Raw genomic sequence first — 26,080 nt, 5'->3', positions numbered from 1 at the left:
GCAAGACCTAGTCTGCGGGAGTGCAATGCTGCAAACAACTGTAGCGCTTACGGCCGACAGGCATCGTGTAAGAGCCGGCGTACCAGAGCAGGTGATGTCACCGCCCTTCCCTGTGATAGCAGGACTACAGCTAGTGGGCTGTAGAGAGATCTCTCTTTGGCTCACCGGGCTGGGTCGCTGCTGAGAGATGTGGGAGTCCTGGGTTCGAGCCCCTGACAGTGGGGGGCTGATCTAATGTGGCAAGGGCGCCCGCCTGAGCCCCCGTTGCGTTACATTGGTGTCAGAAGTGGGGTGGGAAAGCCCTTCGCCGGGGACGGTGATTTAAGTGGGGGAGAGTGTAACGCTTACGGCCGACAGGCACTGTGTAAGAGCTGGCGTACCAGAGCAGGTGATGTCACTGCCCTTCCCTGTGATAGCAGGACTACAGCTACTGGGCTGTAGAGAGATCTCTCTTTGGCTCACCGGGCTGGGTCGCTGCAGAGAGACGCGGGAGTCCTGGGTTCGAGCCTCAGTCGGGATGGGGCCGACCTAATGCGGCAAGGGCGCCCGCCTGAGCCCCCGTTGCATTACATTGGTGTCAGAAGTGGGGTGGGATAGCCCTTTGCCAGGGATGGCGATTTAAGCGGGGGAGAATGTAATGCTTACGGCCGACAGGCACTGTGTAAGAGCCGGCGTACCAGAGCAGGTGATGTCACCGCCCTTCCCTGTGATAGCAGGACTACAGCTACTGGGCTGTAGAGAGATCTCTCTTTGGCTCACCGGGCTGGGTCGCTGGTGAGAGACGTGGGAGTCCCGGGTTCGAGCCCCCGACGGTGGGGGGCCAACCTAATGCGGCAAGGGCGCCTGCCTGAGCCCCCGTTGCATTACACAACCTACTAAAATGACAAATCTTGTACATAGAGTGTGTAGCAATTAAAACAATTTCCAAATTGATTTTTGAAGAAGGGACAAATGGCATGTAAAAGAGCAGTGTGCCAGCAACAGGATCTTTGAAGCCAGCAGCTTCCTCATCAATATCTGACGGGTAAAGCAATTGTTCTATTCTCTCTTTCCCCATCTGCTCAGAATGAATGCCATCACACTGTACATACCCATTGCTAATAAATGAAAATTGGAAGCATTGTGAGAACAATGAAATCAATGCTTCTTTTTTGTACAGATTTTTCACTTTTGAAAACTAAAATCATATTTAACCCATATTTGACTTCAAATGTATTGACGAAATTTACTTGGATAAGAATATATTGATTTCACTTTTATTGTTTTAAATATGTGTGGCACAATAGAACAGTGGTGAAGTGTGTTGAAGCCCTAAATTAAATTCCTGAGGTGCTACTGTACCTGCATAGAGTTTGTATGTTCTACTCTTATTTTGTGGGTTTCCTCTGGGTGCTCCGGTTTCCTCTCACAGCCCAAAGACATACAGGTAGGTTAATTGTATTCTGTAAAATTGGCCCTGGTGTGTGTGCTCTACGATGAAGTGGAGTTGCCTCCAGGATACACAGTATCCTGCCTTGTGTCCGTTGCTTTCTGGGTTAGGTCCCAGCTTGCACCGTGACCCTGTATTGGATACATCGATTTAGCAAATGGATGGATGTTAAATACATTCTTAATTGTATACTTAAATTAAAATGTTTTGATGTATTGTGTATTTTATTGCTATACAGTATGCAGACATACAGTGGTAAAGAGAACCTAACAAGTTTTCACCTGAGAAAATAAATATGTTGCTTCAAAAATGTAACCCAGAATCTGATCCAATTTAATTGTTCTTTTTATATTCACCATGCAACAGAAACTATTAGATAACTGGAAAACCAATTTTGATAATACTTAAAGCATTTCTGTGGATGTCAAATCTCAAGTGAATTCACTACAGTAAAAAAAATCGGTGCAAATCACTTGTCATGAACATTTTTAAAAAGACAGAAAAGGAAATAGTCTAACACTACAATATATAGTAAGTAGAATATTTGTATTACTGTTTAAAAAAGAAAGACAGGGCATATCTATGAAATCCTTTGATTTACTTAGCAATATGAATCATTCCTAGTGCTGGCAGCTTTAACTGTTTTTCTAAAAATGTCTTATTTCCATTTTTTACCTGGAGAGCTGAAAATTCCACAGTTTGTTAATATTTAAGGATGGCACAGAAACTATTTGTAGTTAGACTGTCAAGGGAACTCACTCTTGCCCAATTACAGGAGACATAAACATTTTCTTATACAATTGTTATCAATGAATAGTATAAACTGAGGTATAATAGCATAATAGCACTGACCAGAATATTTATAAAGCTATAAATGTTGTTTTTAAACAGAAGTTCAAGAGGAGGTCAATTATTTAATCTTGCACTTACTTCATTTTATTGTATTTCTAACATTCTAACAATGTAGTGTGATGCCTCTAGGGTTGTGATCCTGAAGGATCACTACTTTCCAAGGGGGGTGGTTGATTTTGTTAATGTTTTTGACCATATCAAGATGGCCAAGATATCAAGATAGGTTTTTGTTTCCTTGTACTAATTTTTAAGTTTTACTAATAACATAAATAAATCTCCCATTGAAAAATATTTTCCCCTCAAGGAGGTTTGTCTTAAAACTTGCCTACATATGGTCCTGTATGATGACCGAACCCTCAGAGGCATCATAAGAGATACTCGCTGGGCTTGCTGTGCATAACTATGCTTGTATATTTTCCCATACTTAACATTTTGGTCTTGTTAGTGATAGAAGTCACTCTCACTCAGCATTTCAAACACATTACCTTTGTAACCTTGATTTCCTCAAAGCCAGGACCAGAGTCATTTTCTTGCCTCTTCTCAAACACGAAGAAGCCCTGAAACCCCAAATCCTCCAAGGAAATCAACCGGCTCTCTGCATCTACCATTCTGCCTGCTCTTTTGTTACAGTTCTGCTGAATTAACTTTCCAGAATATCTGCTGTCATTCCCTTACCCCATCCTTCTGTAGTCCGGCCTACTGTGGCTTGTCTTTCATCTTTCACCAGTCCTCCTTTTTGCTTTTCCAGTAAAAGCCCTCCCAGTGTCTGATGCTTAATCCATCCTGAGGATGCGAATGCACTGGGTCAGTCAGCTTTGGGTCTGGATCTGCTCTGGACCTGCTTGTTCTTGCCTTACCTGGTGTCTGTGCTCTGGTGGTAGCCCAGGAAGCTAAAAACTATGGGTTTCTTAACCATTTACGAGCTATTAGTTGGCATCCAACTGGTGTGATGTTGATATCCCAACTCTTCCCCTCCTCAAGCTTCTACCCACAAAAATATCGGAAATATATCTTAGTTGTGGTGGTTCCATTTAGAATCTGTATTCATACAGCCAGTTCTAGCAAACTTCTGAAAGTGACTGACTACCTATAACTCACTATCTGTTAGTGATAGTAATTAATTTCCTTGCACATAGAATATCTTAAGAAATCCATTACTTATAGAGGTTAGAGTGGGGAGTTACATCTGCTTGCCAGCTGCAGAGGATGAAGTAGAGGTTAATTGCACCCTGGAAAGTAAAAAAAAGGAAAGAAATCAACATTTCAGCTACTGTATGTGAGGAGCCTTCTTCTTTTGTGCCTTCTTCATACCTGCAGAAGACTCTGCAGCTCAAACATGTTTTTTTTACCATTACACATGAAATTAAACTTCACTTATTTCCATATACTGTATTTACTATAATATTTTGAAGCATTGCAAAATTGATATTGCAATGATGTAATCTTTAAAAGAATACAGATAAAACTACAGAAGGAATATGAACCATAACACAGTTCAAAATTATGGGATGCAAAGACGTGCTTCCTTGAGAAAGATATGGAAATACATTGGGGATATATGTTTTTGAGCATAACATATACAAATCAACAAATAGAATAAAGTAATCAACATAACTTATGTAAAATAAACTAAAATCCATTCACTTCACTTACATGTAATGTTTGTTTTTCTTTTTCACCTTAATTTATTGCACTGAAGATTGTACTTTATTCACTGCCAGCTTATCTTTTTAAAAGACAGTGACTTCCTTTATCCTTATTAAACCCTCTGTAGACCACACCAATATTATTCACTTTCAGCCCATTGCTGATCCTCAAACATACAGTAATATGGAATTACTTATTTTCCCGTAACCTGAATACATTTCAGTTAGGTTTTAGGTACAACTAAAGCACAAAGAGTCCTATTCTCACTTCTGTCACTTAGTGACAGTCTTACAACAACAAGCAAGTGAAAGAAGCAGTAGTAAAGAAAGGTAAAACAATACATCTCTCATGTTACAGGGTCTCATTAATCCTGAAATAAGCACATCATTGCATTAATACCTTTCAGGTTGCTTTGTAACGGGATGGACATACAGTAACCTACAACACCCTTTATTTCAAACTTTCAAGAAAGACATGTAGAAGACCTTTTTGTAACATTCAACATTCTTTATAGAATATGACTTGTAATTTATAAACTGCATAAATCAGTTTTTTTTATATTTGCTTGAATTAACATTGTGTCTTATCAACTACATTTTGAAAACAATATTAAACTCTAGCAGATATAGGAAACCTTAATTGTTAGTGCTTGCATTCACGCATGATGACGCTTTTAATTTGTGTCAAGTATTATGAAAATTTAAAAACATATCCTTTGAGAGCAAATCTTTGCAAGGATTGCTACAGTCAGTTTTCAATGTGAACATTATTCCACAGCTTTACATATTCAATTTTTCATGAGATAAGGGAAAAGAAAATCACACAGGACTGGAGTGTTGTATTGAAACAAGTTCTTTGTCTATAATTTAAGATGCGGCACTGCTACAACTTCCAATTCACTATACACATTTTATAAAATTGTTAATGTGTGCATGAAGGAATAAATAAGTTATATGTTTTAATGTCCTTTCACTTAACAACCATTACTTTTTTTGAAGTTCTATTAATGGGTTAGGGAAGCAGCTAATGGAACTTCAGAAAATAAGTGGTATATAATTTACAATAAAATAAATATTTCCTCTTTTTGTTAAAACAATTTTTCTGTGTTTTAATCTATTGGCTCTTATGGACTGTAATACACATTCCTAACCATACTGTATGTATTTTTGCAGAGAGAACAGAAGACAGAAATGAGGATACAGGTTAGCTTCAATAAAACATTTACAGAGAATAACACAATCTCTAAAGTTCCCAAAACTTAAGGTCTTAAAATTGTCAGTACAGTTCATGGGGAAACCAGTTATTTTAATTCGTTTAAAAAGATCTTTGGCAGGCTTTTTACACATCTATTTTGAGAAAGAACAGTTTTTCAGACTCTCATGGTTAGATTCAAGTTAAAAGAACACATCTTTAGGCATCTTCATTTCATGTACAATTTACAGTCTATCAAACACAAAACACAAACAAAACAGCAGTTTTTCTAAGAAGCTGGAAATAAATTCCTCATCTGTAATTTGTACTCATCTAGCTCTGAAAATGGACATTCTACTAATTAGATAAGAATATTTAAAACTGCAGTTATATTTTTATCAATGTTGTTTCCGTTCTTATCACAATCTTCAAACATTCTTCTTTAAATATTTACATTTCTTATGTTTTCTTGATACATTCTTTTTCATTATCACTGCAGTACAGCAAACTCTTTACAGTTCCCCTGTAAAGTAATGGTGATTTAAAAGGACATCCCACTAACTTAATTTGTGTTGTTTGGTTGATGTTTGATTATTGTTTATGAAGAAGTATATACAGTATAGTTGACTTTGGACTACATTGTCATTTGTCAGACATTCGCCCAGTCTTTGCTTCTACTCATATTTTTCCCTCTTCTTTTTGCAGCTTCTACTGTTTATGAAGTTCAAGTAGGTGGCTGTGTCAGCATGCATCGGCTGCAAAGGAACAAGTAAAGGTTTATTTCATGCTGAAAATGATATAAAATAGACACAGTCTCTCCCTCACACCTGAAGAAGGTTCCACAGCCAAAATGTTGTGTCTTCTTTTCAGCATGGAATAAACCTTTACTTGTTCCTCATCTACTTTTTACTAATTCACCTATTTGGGTATCGGCAAACATGACTAGTTTCCTAATTATACCAGAATCTAAATCATTGACATAAATTACGGAAGAGCAGTGGTCCTCGTACAGATGACTAATTACAGTATATCAATCTAAACACCTTTTATCTGTACACTGATTTCTGTTAAACAATTCTCAATCCAAACACATGCACATTTCTTTGAATGTCTACTGACAGTAATTTGAAAATTAATCTTGTATGAGGTGCTTCATCGAAAGCCTTGTGGAAATCTACAGTAATTTCACAATATTTTATGCTCTGTTTGAGTCCATTTCGGTTGCCACTTACTCAAAGTAATCTAACAAGTTACTTAAAGTAAGATCTTTTCTAATTCCATTTTGACTATCTCCTATTTTTATTTATTTTCTAATTACTATTGATGCTCTTCTAGCTTAGTTCTAATATTTGTCTTTATATCCTTATATGTAAAAAAGACAGACTTACTGTATTAAAATATAATTACTTGTTTCAGTTTTGTCACTCTTTTATAGATAGGCACTACATTAGAACTTTGCCAGGCAATGGGTGTTACCCCTGTCTTAAGAGAAAACATTACTGGACTTTGCATAACCAGAATAATGAGCATCGAAAGAAACATATCGCTTAATTTATTCATGTACAGTCTGCTTTTTATAAACAATAAAACATACTCACTTTCAATAACTGCTTATCCAATTCATGGTTGCTGCGGCCTGGAGCCTATCCCGGGAAGCACTAGGCACATAGCCAGGTACTCTGTGAATGGGACAGCAGTCTGTTGCAGGGCACACATGGACACAATCACCGATCAAGTCCTGGAGCCTCACTTGATGGGGTTCTTGCATGTTTATCCTGATGTACAGTAATAGCATTCCAAAAGACAGCACAGATCCTCATGCTCCTCATGTTACAGTGGAGTTTTCTTAAGATGTGAATCTGACAATTATGCCCTAGATGTCCACAGACTTGAGCCCCTTTGAACATTTATGGGATGAACTGGTTTGACATTGCATGTAGAGCACAGTGACCAAAGAACAAGCAGATGCTTGTCCAGGCTCTACAGGTCTACTGAGAATTTTTGAATTTGTTGCAATTATGCAGCTTGTGATAAGCTTTTTTTGATGCTCACTAATATTTGGAGTGGTAGCATTTAAGTTTAGTAGTTGTACTAAAGATAAACAATAATAAACACAAACTGGTCATTTTGATGTGAACTAATAGATAATCTGTTAAAAATCTTATTACCCACACAGTATTTCATTTTCAAAAACAGAATATACCTGTACCTGTAATCAGTGATAAAGGGATTGGAAGCTGTTTTGAATAACTTACAGAAGAGGTTCAATGTTCTTGAAAATAATGCTATCCGACTAATTAAATCAATTACAACTAAATTGTATGTGTACAACTTTCTAATGCATAATGTACTTTTTTAATGAGAATGTATAGTTAAAAAAGCATTTCCTTCATGACATAATACAGTACAGTGCAGAAAATAAAGCTTATCCTGTACAGAGAGACCATTATATGAGATTTCAGTAATTCTATTAGGATATTTCCTCTTAAAGAAGTGTTTATATGACACTGGATGTCTGTGAGAAAATAATTGTTTTCTATATGTCTTTGACATAGTGTAGTTCAAGCACAAGCCTAGCAATTAGCCAGCTGCATCAGAATTAAATAGAACCTCAGTAAACTGATAAAAACTCCCTCAGCATAATCACAGATGATTGTACATAGGAAGACAGTGGACATTTTGTGAAAGAGTGAGAATGTCATTCTCATTAGTACACTCATTTTTACAGCATACAGTGATGTGCACCATAATAAACGTATTGTCTTAGTTTCAATGTAATAAGACAGCTTTGCAAATGAACAATGTGTAACCCAGAGTATGAGAACCCTAAATGTCCATCTATTAGAAGATGGTTTGGTTGAAGCAATCCAGAGGCTATTTCGAAATCACAAGGAGTGACTACACCCTGGATGGGACACTGCATTACAGTACACACAGACACATGCAGGCATAAAAGGACAGTTCAGACACAGCATCCTAGCCAATAACTTAAAACTTAAGACCTTGTGGAAAAAATCCTCAGATTCCTGGGAAAACTCAAAGGATTTGGAGATAACATACACACGCCATACAGAAAGTTCCCTTATGTGGAATCAAACTGGGTCCCAAGAGCTGTGAGGAAACAACTTTAGTTGCAACGTCTCCATGCTACCCAAGTCTGGATAAATATTTTAAAACTGAAGATAAGTGCTTATACCACTTAATATATTTCAATATTTAAAAAAATAGATCTTAATACATTTTCACTTATTTTTATGATATGTCAATGTCCTGTATAATATACAGCTCTACAAACATAATAACCATTAATATAAGGTTGGTTAACATCTACCAATGATAACAGCTTCACTTTCTCACAATAGTTTTTATACTGCAATTGCCCACTACTTCCTATAACCCTCAAGTCTACCTGAAGTAAAAGGTGGTGCATCTGCCAACAGTCATGCCTCTTTTAAGAACCTTGCATTTGTTTTCTTTCTCTCGACACAACATTAAAGAGAAGGTCTGGTATGCTATTACTTCACATTTCTCAGGAAAGTAAGTCAGTATCATGTGATACCATCGACAGTCTTGTTAATTTGAATACGATGTGTCACTCTAATGTAGCAAATCGTTTGGTGTATTATTTTGGTAAGGTGGTGTGTATCTCAGGATGTACTTAAAGTTGTTTTTGCATATTTTAATAAACAGAACAGAAAGGGGTTCATCAAAAAACTGAGAAACTTTTTGACAACCTTAACATGTGACATTCTACAGTAAAAAGATGCATGATTAAGTCTTGAAATTGACTGTCGGAACAATATAATACTACAACATTTAATGCTGAGAATTAAAATAAATCAAGGTATTGTAGCGCTACAGTATATTTTATTAACATAATCATTTGCATGTTATCAGGCCTTTGCTTCAGCAGCCTTGACACTCTTTTTAATGCAATACATGAAAATGTCTCATCTACTCTGCTATTGACTATACTGTACAGTATTATAAATGCTTGGGATGATTTTGATCGTATTCTTTATGTCCAGGGCAGCCGCGACTATCACCGGGGGCTGGACGCTGAAAATGGATGCATGGGTGTCCAGTGTATGTAACTGTGAAATCAACTGCATACAAAGAGACACTGTGGTTGTAGAAAGAGGTCACCAGAGGAGAGTCACTATGCAAGCCTCCCCCTTTTTTGTTTTACAATTGCATCTAGGCTCACATTGCTGCTGCCCGTTACACGGAAGCTTGGCCATTTGTCTCTTTCTCTTCATGCCCGACCGATTGTTGTGTGCTTGCGCGCTTACGCTCCTCCCCCTACTAGCTGCTATTCACCCTCTTAAACAAACACGACATCCCCTAATCACAGCCCTAGCACCGAGTACCGTAAGGCACGTACTGTACTGTGGAAAAAGAGGATGAAGAAGTAAAATGTGCGCTCTCTGGGATTTTTTTGCTCCTTCCTTAGTTGGGTCTTCATCCTCGTAAGGAGAAAGTTAAGCAGAAAGGTAGGCATCTGAAAGGGGGGGTGGGTGCACATGTAATCATGTGGGGGGAAAATGGGCATGTAGGATTGCTATTGTCTGCTGTTGCGTTCAGTGATTGCGCTTCCCAATGTTGCTTGTTCAGCGATGAAAGTTTGTTGATATTTTGGGAATTTGCAGCATCCAGTTTTCTAATCAGTCGGGATAAATCCCCCAGGATGTGCAGTTTCAGTATCACCCTTCAAGAAGTACTTCATTAACATTAATGAAAATGCACGTGAAGCATGGGAAATGTGTTGTCAATTCTGTTTTACGATTTGATCCAGAAGAGAAAAAAATACAAAAAATGTCAATAAATACTCTTGCTGTACACTGGATTGGATGCACCTTGCATTTATTTGATGATAGTGGATGTGTGGAACGCATTAGCTGTCAAGAACTGGAATCTGCAGTTGACTGTCATACGGAGACACCTAATAGTTATTTTTATTACTTTATTTGACACATTTTGCTTATGTAACATATTGTAGCGCATTCGAATATTAACCGTATTCAGCACTTTTGTCTTCAAATAAAGTGAATTGGTCATGACTGGTGCAATATTTTCTAGAATAACTTAAAGGGAAGGTATTGAAATAGGTATTGATTCGTGAAATTAAATGAAGACGGATGGAGCTCCATGTGTGAATGGAGCCCTCTTGTAAAAGGTTTTTCATCCTGAATTGTTTTATTTTCTGCGCATATTTACGACAGGTTTTCTGGGTGTTTTTTGGATTTTTTTAGGGCTACCTTAATGCCGCCTTGTGATTACCTCGCAAAAGGCGCTGCTGTTTAATTGTAGTATTTTCCTTTTATTTAATATATATATTACTATTACAGATAGAATAAAGCTCTAAGCGAACTGAATTTTGTTTGGAGTGCAGCCAAACATTTCCATGTACTATAGTACGCACATTAGTAAAATGTTTAACATAATTTACCTATTGGAGGATTATTTTCTGGAAAGAATTTCTATTCCCAGCTATTGGTTTATCCGTATTAGAATCGTAAAATGTAGAAAGACCGATATTTATATTTGTTTTATTTAAAAAGTTGGAGTACCAATTTTGCGTGCCAAGAAACCACCATTGCATTGTATTTTGGTGGTTTGTTTTTTCCCCAAGCAGAAATGAGTGAATCCTCTCAAGCGTTTTTTGATATGAAACAAGAAGGTCGGTTATTTGTGATTGGATCACTGGAGATGATGCAAAGGGATTAGTCAGTATCTGGAGTATGGACAGTGTTAATCATATCAAAACGCGGTATTTATTTTACGGCATATTTAACTTGTAATTACTACGTCATGGGTTCTTTATGCATTGTCAATTTTGATATTAGAAGGCTTCTAATATAGCTTGTATAAAGTACCTTGAAGTTTTTGTTATTTTTCCTTGTAAAAGTGTAAGGAGTGCGTAACAAAAACATATTTTACAATACTAATCTCTCAGAAGTGGAAAGTTTATTTGTGAAAACTCATGAATCTGTTCGCATTCCCCTCAGTTGCTTATATGTTGGGGGATTGTAAACATTGTCGCAGCAGTGCCTAACGACAACTGCAGATTATACTTACGTGATACTTACTGAGAAGATGTGACTAACCTGTGAAAGCAATATTTTATGTTTATGTTGGGTCGTCTTTGTCCTTAACTAGAGGAGAAATGAAAACCCCAATAGGATGCTGGGAGTGAAAAGGTAAAAACTATAGAATCACCGGAAGTAATGTTAATGTTGTACGATGCAATATTAATTCAAGAGGACGTGGCACAAGTTCAGCCCATGTATTATAAAAACATCATTTTGATATTATTTGAAATAATTGTTTTATACTCGCTGTATTTTTGAGCCATCAGTTTTCTGGCGATTCCCTAATTTTTCACATCTCTGCTGGTTGCTACGACAGCACACACAGGGGAGTGATTCCTTTGACCCTTTCACCTTCAAACCACTCATCTTTTAACACATCACAAGCATCCTTTCCGTGAGGTTCTGTACCAATCAGGGGAGAGCCATGTTCCTCATCAACAGCACCTCAAACCTACAGTACAAGAGCCTGGGAGCACACTGAAGCTGCTCTGATGCTGAGAGCCAAGGCAGGCCTGGCCAGCTTATCTCACTCTTTCATTGGTGGTGCTGAGCTAATTGAGCGATGCCATTTGGGGAATCCCAGCCTCAGCCGGCTAGCAGCATGACACAAGCTTGAACCTGTGCTTGAGCTTGACTTTACAAGTTGAACTACGTGGGAGGCCCATCCAAAAACGTTATTTCTTCATCTTAAAAGATTGGAATTAAAAACTGAATGATAAAGATAAAAGCAGATTTGTAAATAGAATAATTAGTAATTAATTTGTCATTTTGTCAAAGCCACTTGTAAGCTTGGAAGACATAAGATTTTGAATTAAAAAACATGTTTGCAACACAATATCATGAAATGCCATTGTTCTATTGTTCTGAAGTTAGCAGAATGTAGTGTTTTAAAATAAGTGTCTTATCTGGGGAAGTTAGTTTTTATTGTTGATATTCGTCTTGTTCTCTGAAGGATGCATCTGTTATTAGAAAAATTGCTTTGACCCTGAGAAGGAGAATGTTGTTGTCCACAAAGCAGCAGAAAGCTACCTGACTTAAGGTGCACACTGTGATTAATACTGATGTTGAATGAAGTTTATATTAAAAAAAAAACAATGAACTGTTGCAATGAAAACAATGTTAACATCCTTTAAAATGTGTTGTGTTGATTTTCACCTATTGTAAGGAAGAATTTTATACTGTACTGTATATAGATTACACACAAACTGAAATGGTAAATCTGAAGAATCTGGTTTCCAGCATAAGAATGCTCTTACTGAGTGGGGTGATTATAAACATGTAGTTTTAAAGGCAATCCCAGATCTGATTAAGAGTCAAAATAATGATTAGCACACCCTTCCACTTATCATAGCAATTGGCAGAATTTGCATTTCAGTACATAACACCATTTACTTCATCACCTCCTCAGCTGAAGGCCTTACAAATTTTAGTTTGTTAGTTTTTAATTAAATTATTGATTGTGACTGGCAAGTGCAGATTCTTTAATAAGCACTGTGACTGACTTATTATTTAATACTTTAACCAAAAAGGTGTGCTTACATTAACAATAAATATATACATGGTAAATACAACCATCTCCTCTTCTGTATTTTTTCCTGAAGAGAGTGTGGAAGCACATTTAATACTGACAACAGCAAGTATCGATTTCTTTTTCTCCTGTAATTGCCACATACATAACTTGTATAAAACAATTTAATTTGGTCAGAGTGTTTAATAGATTTCAGCTTTATTTTGCATGTTTTGTTCCATTTTATATTATATTTAATTGTATAATTGTGCAGAAGGTCTGAGTGGAATTTGAATTTGAATAATGGTGTGCAGTTTACATTTCTTCACAGAATGGTTTTGCACGAAGGGAATTGCAGTAATGAAAATAAGGTACCCAGGGATTATGTGATTTAAAGGGATGTCAAAGTGTGTAGCTAAAGATCAGGAAAGGATACAAATGAGAGGAGGCTATTCAGCCAGCCCATAAGGCAAGAGCCATAGGGCCAATGTTTTTAATCTCATCTGCTGTAAGTCTGTGGTTGACTTGTCTGGTTATCATTCATCTCAGGGACATTGCTCATATGTCCCCAGCTAAGATTCTGCAATAGCATGTGAAAATAATGGCTAATGAAAGCAATTAAATTCTTATTGGAGTAAACAGGCTTTTGAAAAAATGATCATATTGCAAACACATTTGTGATTCCCAAGAAAAGTAGGATTTTTTTTTAGAAATTTAGAACATAAAGGTTACAAATGAGAGAGGATATTTGTCTCATCTGTCTGCCCTCATTGTTAGTAGCTTTTTGTCCTGAGGATGCCATGCGCTTAGTTCTTGAAGATGCCATAGTATCTGCTTCAGTAGTGTAGTTGAGAATCTATTTCTAGACTCCCATAACACCTACTGTAGATATACTGTACACCTATACAGTATATGTCTAAAGCAGTGTCTCCTGAATCAGGTCTTAAATATAAGCCTGATCCAGAAAAATTCCTTTCATCGACTCTACCAATACCTTTAATGTTTCTGAATATCAAATCCCCTAAACCTGTTTAGGTAATTTCTTCAAGCTCTGAAAGTGATGAAAATACCCTCCTTTGATCTGATTTGTGGGATTGTTATGTTTATATACAGTATATATTTTTCAATAATAACTCAGCCTAGTTGTCATTTTGGCTAAATGAAAAATCTATAACTTGAATACAATTTAAAGTACGACATTAACAAGAATATCAATAGCCTGAATTGTGCAATATTGAGAAGGAGCAAGGACTCCTCCTCCTGTTAGTTCCTCTATTTTAATTACCTTAAAAATAGTGGTAAGGAGCATCCACATGAACTAAGCACACTTTGGCACCTGTTTTATCTTAAGGATCTGATTCAGCCTATTAGAGAAAGGAATTACGCTTTCCCACAAAACTATCAGTTTATGATTTATATGTTGTAAAGTGTTTTAAGTTAGCATTATTCAGTGTGTGACAGCATGTGTGAGGGAAAAAAATCACACTCTAAAATGACAGTTTTGTTGATAAACCAGCTGTGAGCTCCATTGTAAAGACTGGTTTGCTCAATATACAGTACAGTACAGAATGAACAAGCCAAATAGTGTACAAAGTTACTTAATGTTGAGCCAAAGTTAGTGATACTTCATGATTCATTTAGGACACTGTTGGCAAATCTGCCTTCTTATGTAACCATTTGCTCTGTTAAACCAAAGGAGCCATGCTCCATTAGCAGTCTGGATAGATCAAATTCTACACACTTTAACAACAAGTTAGGAGGATAGCAGGTCTGTCTCACAGGTACAGGTGCTTAAATTCATACATTTGTGGACCAAAATATATTTGTTTTGCAATTGGTGGAATATGCCTTGTACAGTACATACAGTAGGAATACTAGGAATATTATAATAAACTCACTGTATGGAGAAATTTACATGAATGCTGGCCTGAACACCTTTGGCATGCAATGCACAGTAGTTGTGTAAGAATGTTAACATTTTTTATCTTGTTACCACATGGTTAAAAAATGATGTATTTCTATCTTGCTAAAACTGCCTTACCAAAGTAAGATGGTAAGTACTCTGATTTTTGTATGGATTTATGTTTATGAAGCTGTTCCCTTTAAATCCTGACTTTATCTGAAAACCTGAAGTAGAATTTAGTTTAGGCTTTGTCTGTTTTGCATATCAAAAAATGAAAGCAAGTGCACTGCGTAAGGTTATTGGATACAATGAGACTGCTGATTTTCTGTATAGGATCCTGGAAATGCCTTTCAAGTAATCATTCATCGTCACTTAACTATTTGTAAACTTCTGCTTTTCAGCAATAATTATAGTGTTTTTTACACTCCAAGTATTCCCCTAAACTTATATCCAAAAGAACACTCCTACTGTATATCTTTAGATCAGGAAGGCTATGTAAAAATGATACCAAAATAACAGGGGAAATATGTTCTAATTATGATTTTGTGGTGGATTTATTGACGTGAGTGATTTGCAGGCTCCACAGAGGTTCATTGAACTCTATGCAGTCAGGCATATTGAATTGCTTGTCAAGAGGAACATTATTGGTCACCCCATTATAAGACAGAGTTCATTTACACTGCTCTGTTTTAACAATTATCTTGAATCTAATTTGACTATCTTGATTTGCTTGTGTGCAGAATAATAATGTTGAAAAGACAATCATTTAGAACAATCTAACAATTTTGGATGAATTCTCAGTGATATTTTATTCAGATCAGGTGTGAACAACAGAAATAAAACTAATCATAATATATTTTTTTTATCATTCTTACAGTTTACAGTGGTATGATAGCTCAAACTAACACAGTGTTTCAAGGTTTCCCTGAAACAATAAAATTATCACTTATCATCTTACAGAGACCAGTGTCTTCATTTGGTAGTTCAGGATCAGAACATGTACTTTCTACCTCGAACTCTGTCAGCTGGCAGTGGTGCAATCCTGTTGTAATCCAGCTGAGTGATGTTCAGTTTCAGCACTGAATTATCAGGCAGTGTAAAAAGCCATTTTCCTCAGAGCTCCGTTTAGGTGATTGCTATGTTAGTGCTACTAATCTACCTCTGTGGGGGGGTTACATGACTGAAGTGCTGAGATGGTAACCCGTAATTAGAGGTTATGCCGTCTGCCACCACTTTTCATTAGTATTTTGTTATCTCTTCAACTTTTCAAATTAGTTTTATGTTGGCAATTCATCCAAGATGGTGAGGATGTTGTTTTCCTAGTTATGAAGAAGCTGAAAGAATCTGATTCTACTGAACTAGCAAAGATATCCCTTCTGCTTCAGTAATCAATGGAGCAGCTGGCACAGCTTGTGAGACATTAGATGGCAACAGTGATTAAGACAAACCTATGCCTTTAATGTTTAGAATAGTTCTAGATAAGAGGAGGCTGTTTGGACTCTCTATTTGATTTACAGTATTTTCTTTTTCAGTTTCTGATTAATCCAAGAATCTCATGCAGCCATTTTTTAAGGAGGCCAGGGCATCAGGTTCAACAACATGGCTGGATAGCTGGTTCCATACCCCATACTACGTCCATTCTTTTTGTGTGAAGAGATGCTTTCAGTTGTCAGCTTTAAATGCACTTCCACATTGTTTTCACTTGTATCCCCTGGTTCATGTTTCACTGTTGATTATACAGTCTTGCATTGGGGTGACTTTGTCAGTGCCTCAAGGATTTTTAGGAGTTGATTCAAGTCCACTCATACTGTAGTCTTCTCTGTTCAAGACTAAGTGTAGAACAAGGGTGTCAAATGTACTTGCTATGGTGGACCAGATTTAATTTAAATATACTTCAAGCAGGCCATACGTACAGTACCAGAAATTATTTAAACCCTAGCCACAGCCTTATATTATTTTTTAGTTTTAGTGCTTTGTAATTTTGATGAGTATTTTACAATGAAATTTCTCTCTTTAAAATGAAGTTATTAGTTATTGTTCTTTCTTAGTAACTGATAAATGATTTAAAATCCCAGTTTGACTTTTTAAGTATGGCATGTACTGTTCTTAAAATATCTTACTTTTGATTATTGTTCATACTGTCAATCTATCTTTTGTTAAAAATAATTTGTTGTACAGCTGGCAAAAATACAGCATATGGTTCTACTGTATAAAACATGAACGTTCAGTTTACAGATTTTCAATGCAACAAAGCAAGTATTTTAATATCTGTTTTCACTAATGAAGCCATATGTTGCTTCAATAAAAGTGTTTCCTTTAATATCTTACTTAGTTAAATTTAGTCTCAAATGTATTTTTAACTTTCTTGTTTAAAGTGATTAAACATCAAATTTGTTGTTTAGTGATTGGTAATATTGCTTTTACAGACTGTACTGTACAGTGCTCTCATTCAGGTAATTCAGGTAATTATTTCCACGTCTAAAGACGTAATGTTATTGTGACACACCCAAGGTTGGTGTGCCAAACTGGGATTTTTAAAATCAGCTGATCTTAAGGCAAAACAGACATTCACACAGCTATAAGGTAAAAGAACAAGTGCTCTTTATTTTACCGTGCAAGGGAAAATACTCAGAAAACAGACAGCAAAGGGGCAGCAAAGGCAGGGAAAATACTGTTATTGACTTCAACATTTAAAAAACAACCAGGGTATAATTAAGGGAACAGACATGATAGAACCTTTGGGAAATAATGACCATAAAAGGGTTTATTTTCATTGGAGCACATTGAAACTAAAAAATGCAAGATCATTTTAAAGTTTATAGTTTTAGAAAAAACAGACTATGCAAGAATGAGGCAAAGGTGTGAAGTGAGAACTTATGGAAGCAGAGACAGTAGAAGAAGGATGATTAAATGTCAGCAACACAGAGTTAAAGTATTAAAACAAATTCATTCCAAAAACATTGAAGTCGAAGTCCAGGAAAATATGGCCTAAATATTTGTATGCAGATATAAAGGAAAAATCTGAAGTTAGAGAGCATTACATGGATTGTTTAAGAGTGTGTATGACTCAGAGATGAAAAAAGAGCAGAAAAAGAGCAGAGCTGCAGGCGAAGCTGAAAAAAAAATTAGAATTGCTAAGTAGGAAACAGAAAAGAATATTGCAATATGGGCAAAAATAATGCAAAGTATTTTTTCTTGTACTACAACAGTATAAGAGAGAATACTTTGAAAGATAATAGAGGATCAAGGTTAGAGTAAAATAAAGATATAGTTAACATACTAAATGAATATATCACATCAGTGTTTATTCTATAAGACGCCAATAAGCTCCAGTTGTAATGGGTATGTTTTCATAAGTGATACCAAAAAATAACAAGTATCACTTGGGCCTAATGGTATTTTCTGTCATATTTATGTAAATTAGGGATGTAGTTCATAGATCCCCTAGGTGTGGGAGCAGTAGCCACAGACTGGAAAATTGCAGATGTAATATCAATTCACAAAAATGGGGATAGACCTTAATCAGTAAACTAAAGGTAATGCTATGGAAATGATAGAGCCAATTTAAAAGAATACGACCAAGGCTATTTTAACCTATTAACTGTTTCCTTGACATTACATATTTTAAATTCTAGAAATAATAATAACATCACTTTATTAACCCTTTACAATTTCTTGCATTAGGAATTATCTTTTCGCATACCCCAGCTTGCTCTCCATGAGACACACAGATAGGGAGAGATCCTGGGGTCAGAGCGCAGGGTCTGCCATTGTATGGCACCCCTGGAGCAGTTGGGGTTAAGGGTCTTGCTCAGGAGCCCAACAGAGTAGGATTTCCCTGCCGGCTGCGGTATTTGAACCAGCAACCTTCCAGCTACAGGCGCAGATCCTTAGCCACAGAGCCACCAGACCTCAAACCACCAGATCTATTTGACAGGTCTAGCCGCTCCGCCCCAGACCTGTCAAATAGATTGACAAGGTCCCTCATACATGGTTAATTCTCTAATTAAAAGTCAATGGAGTTTTCCAAGATCATGTACTGTATGTTCCTGTATTGCGAACTGCAATCAAACAGGAAATGGTGTGTTATCTTCAGTTCCATGACCTGTAACTGGGTGGTGTGCCGCATGGATCCGTTTTAGACTCAGTACTCATCTTGATCTTTATCAATCATATAGACTCTAGTACAGTCACCCAACTAATCAAATTTACTGATGATACTAAAATAGAAAAAGTAGAAAACGCAGGAAGAGTGACAAGAAAGTTACAGAGTCACGGGCTGACACTTGGCAAATGAAATTCAATATGTGAGTGTAAATTGATCCACACTGCTTTAAGGAACATACACTGTCCATACCACATGGGTGCTTCTGAGCTGCAGGAAGATACACATGAAAGGAATCTGGATGTTAATCTATATTCTTCTAATGTCCGCATTTTAGCCTTAGAGTTAAAAGAAAATCAACAGCGATTATTCCTGGTCTTAGGGGAATCTTGTCTACAGTACAGATAGTTTAAGGGAGCTATCATTCTTCAGTCTGAAACAGGGGAGATTGAGAGGGGGTTTGATCAAGGTCTAAAAAATGAATAGGGCATATAGAAAGATTTGAAACAGGGGACTGTTTCACACTTGGCAGTAAAAAAAGAACATGGGGGTCATAATTGTAAACCTTAATTCTTTACCCTATTGGGTAGTTGAGGCCCTAACTATGGAACACTTTTAAGAAATGGCTGGTGGAAATTTTAGATTAATGTAGCAGCTAAACTACCAAAAAGGAAGATGGCCAAACAGCCCATCTCATTTGCAGACCTTTCCTTAGTTCTAAATCAAACTTCACACAAGTTCTGAGCCCCACAGTTGCACGGTCAGTTGTTTCCTTTTCCCTATGTAGGTGCATAGCAAAGGATCTGCTGTCCTTCAAGCCAGCACAATAACACTGGAAGACTCCACTTCCTGTTTCTTAAGTGCCACCTGACCACTTTTCTTCTATCAGTTGGTCAGGGAACTGAGGATGGTAGGTCATTCCCAACTGTTTTCTGAGGAATGTAGTTTAGACAGATCTGCCATCTTGTCTGAAACATGCCATCCTACCACGTAACCAATATCAGATTTAAGAAATAAAGTATGCTTATAAAATAAATGGAATTTATAACCAAAATATGAGGGGGATGACAGCAGTTCTCAGTTTTTCTAAATCACGATCATTCCTACAGCCATTTCTTACATTCACAAAAAATGTAAATACTATATTTAAGTCTCTTTTCTCCTCATTTGTCCTTTTGCATTCGTTTTCCACTCCATCTCCACCTTTGCAGCTGCCCCTTGGAATGTGGGGTCCTACTGCAGCCTCCTTGCCCTATGGTCAGGAAGCTGGGCTTCAACCAGTGGGGCTAAGCCTAATTCATTATCACAAAACACTCATCAAACATTTTTTTCAATTAATGTAATTCTTGGGTGTTATATTTCATTGTAAATAAGTAGTATTAAATGTTTACGCATTTGGATGTTTTATCTTTGCAATATTTAGACACATTGCTAGTTTTAACATGCTCGGCTGCACTAAAGTGTGGCAACATGAGCGTAAAAGCTTGGTTGACAGAATTCATATCTTATTTATCATGTGGCACCATTTCCTGGTGTTATAAATTTCATGTATTTGTTTGAGTCATCCATTTGCATACTAATTCACCTTCCTTGGGACTTTGCCTCATACATTTATTGATGTACAGTAGTAAAGAATTAAATACTCTGGTACTTGGGTATTGCAGGATAGATTCAAATATTTAAAACATGTACATTATATCAAACAAAATCACCTGATCCTCCTAGTATTCAGACCATTTTCATGCAAATGGTGAGATAGAGATTGTGTCATTCTGGCAATGTACAGCTTATTTCTTGTACATTCTTGTACTGTAGCCACTGCACTCTGAAAATTACTGTGCAGATGGATGTGACATTCCTGGGCTGGTGTGATGACCCTCTGCCTCTCAGGACATGGCCTGTCTGTCACAGAGACAGTTTCTTGTTTTTTCTAGATTAAGCAGCTGGTTGTTGAAGCAGAACATCTCACTCTCTAGGCAACCCTTCTTACAGATAGATGACTTCAATCATGCTGATAGAAACCAGCTGATTTTCATTACTGAAATGGTACATCAAAAATATTTATTGGATGTCTTAAACAGATTCTTAATCACCTCATTTTAACTCCAGATACCAAATACTGAGTACAGTATGTGGGATGTATGGTATGAATTCATGTGTACAGTATTGAGCACAGTATTTTATTTTTCCCAGAGAACAGTACCTCTCAATAAATACACCTATCTGCTTATTATATAACTGTAAATAATATAAGGCATGTTCCCAATGACCATTTGATGTAAAATTCAGAATGTTGTTTTTTCCACTGTGCATCAGTATAGTATTGAAAAAAATGTACAATATGCTTTTGAATTATTAAAACCGAAAATACTAAATACTATGTACATAATGTATTAAACTGAATTTGGTAACTTTAATTGTATTGTGGTCAAGACTCATATTGTAAAAACTAACTCTTGAACTGTCATCATGTTTGACAAACTTAACTATAGAATCGTTTGAAAAATCCAATAGCATAATCATAATGTTGTATAAAATGCAAACGTTTCAACTGTGAAATTACTGTTGATATTCTCATGCCAAGAGTAATTTCACAGTTGAACATGCTATTTTAGGTTAAGCTATAATGACCTGATTCCATGTCCATATCATTCCTTTTTCTAATTTACTGAATGATCTGTATTATCTTCTGTTAAACACATGTTATAATGGCCTTAAAATAACAAGTGCTGCAATGGATAGACCCTAGGTTAAAAGGCTTGAGTAGTCATTTCTTTATCTGCAGTCATACAGTATGTACATAACAGCCACTTACAGCTTGAAAAACAATCCATTTTATGAAGTAATCACATCAGATGCACTGAAAACAAGATTCTGTTCCATTATGTTACTGTCGCAAGATAGATTATATACTTTGACATATGTAGTTATACTGTATTTTTCACTTTGTGATGAGGTCAAGCAGTAGTCAGTGGCCAGTTAATGTTAATATCACTGGGGACAGGTTTGTTTTGTGTGTTGCATGGTCAGTATTATACCACTTGAAGCTTACCTTTTCATAGCCAAGCCTTGATACAGTATTCATCAGTGGTTAAAATACATTTAATGAATGACTCTTGGTGTGAGTGGGAAGTTCAGAAATGATCATCAGTAGCTCCTTAAATTTACAAAATATTTGCAGAGATAAAAAAGTCAAAATTCAAATACAACAATCCATTGGCATCTGTAAGTACGTACATTTGTGGTAAAATAGGTTTAGGGGAACTGAAGTCACTATTCAACCTACTACAATTCCTCAAACATTTTGTTCATCTACAATAAAGTAAAACAATAGGATCAGAGAAAAGAAAAACATATTATTTAGATTTAAAATGAGTTTCTGACATAATATATTTACCTTTATTGCTGTGATGATGCCAATGTAGACGATGTCACGTAGCATGTATGAGACCTAAAGTGACATTGCTGTTCTAGTTTTTACATTTGCTCTGATTGGTTTCTCACTTTTCTTTATTGTATGAAATGCAGATTTGTTTACACCAAACAACCAACCAATAGCACTATTACTGAGTCCTTTTAGCAACTTATCAGTTACATTAATTTTTTTTTGTAAGCTCATCATGGATCTCTAGATGGCTTAACATCATCAGACTCTTCACCCTTATTTATATACCATATCAATAGAAATTTTGGACACTTCTACTTGCAAAGTAGGCTGATTGCGAAAGGAAGAGATCAGACTCTGTGGTTACTCTCTCCTCTTCTCGTAAAAATGACTCTTGTGTCAGCACGCATCGCAGCTCATGCATGCCTCTTGAACTCACAGGTACTCAAAATCTGGTAGAAGATTAAATGGCATTCAGAAACTTCCTCGCAGATAAAATTCACATATAACAAGGAATATCTTGAGAATAGTATTTTTTAGACACTATTTTGGTTGTTAATTATTTGGTTGTTCTTATATCAATATTATACCACTAGTTGCATAACACATGTGCTTTAGATTAATACTATATATTCTGATTTGTATTATTTTCTTTCTATGATGGTACTTAGGCATCCACCTGGATGTACAGTATGTGCTAATCATAAATCATGCATTTCTTGCCAAATACTATTTTTAGATTTTTACATTACTTGAATTACTAATCTGTGTATTTAGAATGAGATGAAGAGTGAAACATGTTTGCACTTTTTATGTTTACTTTTATAAGCACCAACACCATCATGTAAGCACACATGCTTTTGTAGACTGTTGTTTTCCTTTAAGTTAATAGGTTTCAGCAGATTAGGTATTTACATTTTCTTTTCTGATTTTGAATTTTTCACTTGTAGTTTGTAGAATTTTTATATTTCGTAATGCTCCACAAAACAGACATTATTATTAAATGTAAAATTATGATTTTCTAGTAATATTTAACCCACAAGACTCTTGATTCATTTTATAGGTGGTACAGTAATAATTCACCCCTTGAGAACTCCACAGAGGAGACCATTCAGCCCATTAATAGAAAAAACTGTCACATCGTACTTGATTAGAATAATAAAATCAGTAGTTTTTCAGTATTTATCTTGATGTTGTATTAACACCTAAGTATATAAATGTAATGCGTACAGTGAAAATTCCTGCATTTTTAAGATACTGCATACAAATATTTAATATAGGGGTAAAAGCCCCAATTTCATTGGGAAAAGCATGATTGGGCTTGCAAGTTATTTACTATTTTTGTTATAAAAATGCACTGGGAGACTTTTGATTGTGTCAGCCCAGAGATCTTCTTCAGCTGTTTGATCATATTAGACAATGGGACACATGAACTTCTTAAAGTTAACACATTCCTGTCAAAACGAAAAAAAAAAAAACACAGTTCACAAACACCCTACTGTACGCCTTGACAACCTGCAAAATGATCTTCACATTTTTATAAACCTTCTGTCAGCTAGACCATGAAGGACAACTGTACTTTATTTATTTTTTTTCTCGTTTCTTTGTAACAGAAAATATATTGCTATCTAGGAAAAGTTCCACTGAAATATCAGTATAGCATTTATAAGAATAAGCTAGTATTTGTATTATTTGTATGATAAATGCTGTGGATGTTCATGATGTTCGTGTTGAGTGGGATACAGAAAAGAAAGACCCAGGGATTGCCTGATGAATGTGATCTGCAGAATGGCATGGCAGAAACTTGGAGGAAAAATCTGACGTGCAGTTTTAATCCCAGAAAGGCAGTCATTTTTGGAATTAAAACAGCCTAAAATAACTGGTAATACAGTCCAGATACTGTTCTTGACTAAAGAGGATATTGTTTTCATACCCAGTATATGATAACTTAAATTGGTATCAGAGGATGATTAATTTTTTTGTATCATTTATATACAACACTTCATTGCATGTAGAATAATATGTTTCACATACATGCAGTCTTGTAAATCCATATTTAATTCAAATATTTGTACTGTAGATTTGATTCTGACCCAGAACACCTTCTGGGCAGGGTTTACATGTCTCCACAGGGGTTTCCTCCAGGCATTTCTGTTTCTTCCCAACTTCGAAAGTCATACTGACTTGGTTAATTAATAGCTCTAATTTTCTCTTGGTGTGTGTGCCCTGTGAGGGACTGTTGTACCACCTTGCACCTCGTGCTTCTGGGATTGCCATGACTCCCAATAGTAAGCTTCTTTCTGATACTGGACAGGTAAGAGGAAATATGGTAGAGACCACATAATCCATGATTGCTGAATTTAAACAAGGTAATAAAAAACTAAATAATTTTGTAGACAGTGACGTCATTTAGAATCATCAAAAAAATAAATATACAGTATATATAAACATATAGGTACTTCATATATGTTTAAGTTATTATATATTTTATATATAGTTATTTTTATATATATTATATTACAGAGTGTAAGAGTGGGTAGGGTGATGATATTTTGGAAGAACACCAAAGATTTTAAAAGACTTGCAATGTACTGTTCCTTCATTAAATTTAAGTTTTTATTTTGTCTAGATAATTTCAACTTTCTACTTACCAATTAGGTAGGGATTATAACAGTTTAAAAATCATTTTTTCTGTTTGATAGACAACGACAGAGATGTGGTTTCCAAATTGCAAATCACCAAAGCCAAGGGACATCCTATAGTAGGTCCTTCAGCAGTATGTTAGTTAGTTTTGGGACTGGGCAGTGAAACCATATCTGTAAAATAAATACTAATCCAATCAGATTTTCTCTCATGAATTTCAGTCTCCATGCTTTATAGCACAGAAAGAGCATTATTACCACATAATACCTGCACAGTGTAGTTTGATGTTGCATGAAACGGAAATAGTGTAGTAAACTGTTGCGCAGAATTCTTTAAGGCTTGCAGTTTGATGTGTGATGCCTAAGGATCAGTGTGGTTAGAATAAAAAGTGAAACGAGATGACAAACTGACAAGACAGAGACAGCAAAATAAATGATACTTGAAACAATATTTTTTAAAAGGAATATATAAATCAGCAAATGTTTTCACTTCCCTGAATATCTGCCTATGTGCCTAGCTGCAGATTAGCTGAAGAGGGGGTAGATGCATTTGATATTGATAGCTCTTAAGTTAACATTATCCATTTTTTGTAGTTTTTAGTGTAATGCATTGCATTAAATATGTAAGAGAGACATTTTGGTTTGGAATGTTTTCAACTTAAATTTGCATTTCTTTTGGAGGTGCAGCGGCAATGCTTATTAATAAGATCGAAATAAGTGTTGTTGTGCTTTCCTAAATGAGGCCCCATCTCTCTTCTTCATGTCTGTGGCGCTGGCCATAGAGAGGCATTCATGCTGGAATATTTCTTTACTGATGAGGAGCAGCTCCCAAATGGAGATGCACTCAGCCATGCCTGGCTATCGTGATCAGTGACCATTCCTGGTGCCTATCTGTCTATGAGATTCTTGGGAACTTCTGGATTGCAGTCCTAGATGTCAGGAGTCATTGTTACTCATCTCTCACCTTGATCAACCAATCAGGAACCTGAAGGGTGTGGTAACCCCACGTGGGTCTCAAATGCCCGCCAAACTCTCAACCAATCATCACCACTTTTTGTTCGAGATAAAAAGACACTGAACTTTGCTGCGACCACTCTTGCGCCCTTAAAGACTCAGTCACGTGACTGCCAGCACTGTTGTCAGAGTGTGGGACTTGCAACTTTGTTCCAACCGCGAGCCAGAGGATGTCCGTACGTACAGACAGATCTGGTGACTTTTTTGTCCGCAACGAGACTTTGTGAATCACTGGCACCGCCCGCTGCATCCGCCTGATCGATGGAAGCATTACAGTCGGACCCTTGTCGGCAACTGGATACTCTTATCCAGA

The 26,080-nt window shown here is 36.3% G+C and overlaps 1 protein-coding gene across 1 annotated transcript in view; it reads left to right on the top strand.

Annotated features, from left to right (window-relative positions):
- Positions 1–9,381: 9,381 nt before the first annotated feature.
- The window catches only part of plppr1 (phospholipid phosphatase related 1), an 82,173-nt gene continuing 65,474 nt past the window's right edge, over positions 9,382–26,080 (top strand). The window contains exon 1 of the mRNA XM_088630242.1: positions 9,382–9,612. The gene's annotated coding sequence lies outside the window, so the exon portion shown is untranslated. The remainder of the gene's footprint in view (positions 9,613–26,080) is intronic.

Source organism: Lepisosteus platostomus, chromosome 4, assembly GCF_059453375.1.
Source record: "Lepisosteus platostomus isolate fLepPlt1 chromosome 4, fLepPlt1.hap1, whole genome shotgun sequence".
Taxonomy (NCBI): Eukaryota; Metazoa; Chordata; class Actinopteri; order Semionotiformes; family Lepisosteidae; genus Lepisosteus; species Lepisosteus platostomus.
This window is presented reverse-complemented; position numbering and strand designations above follow the sequence as displayed.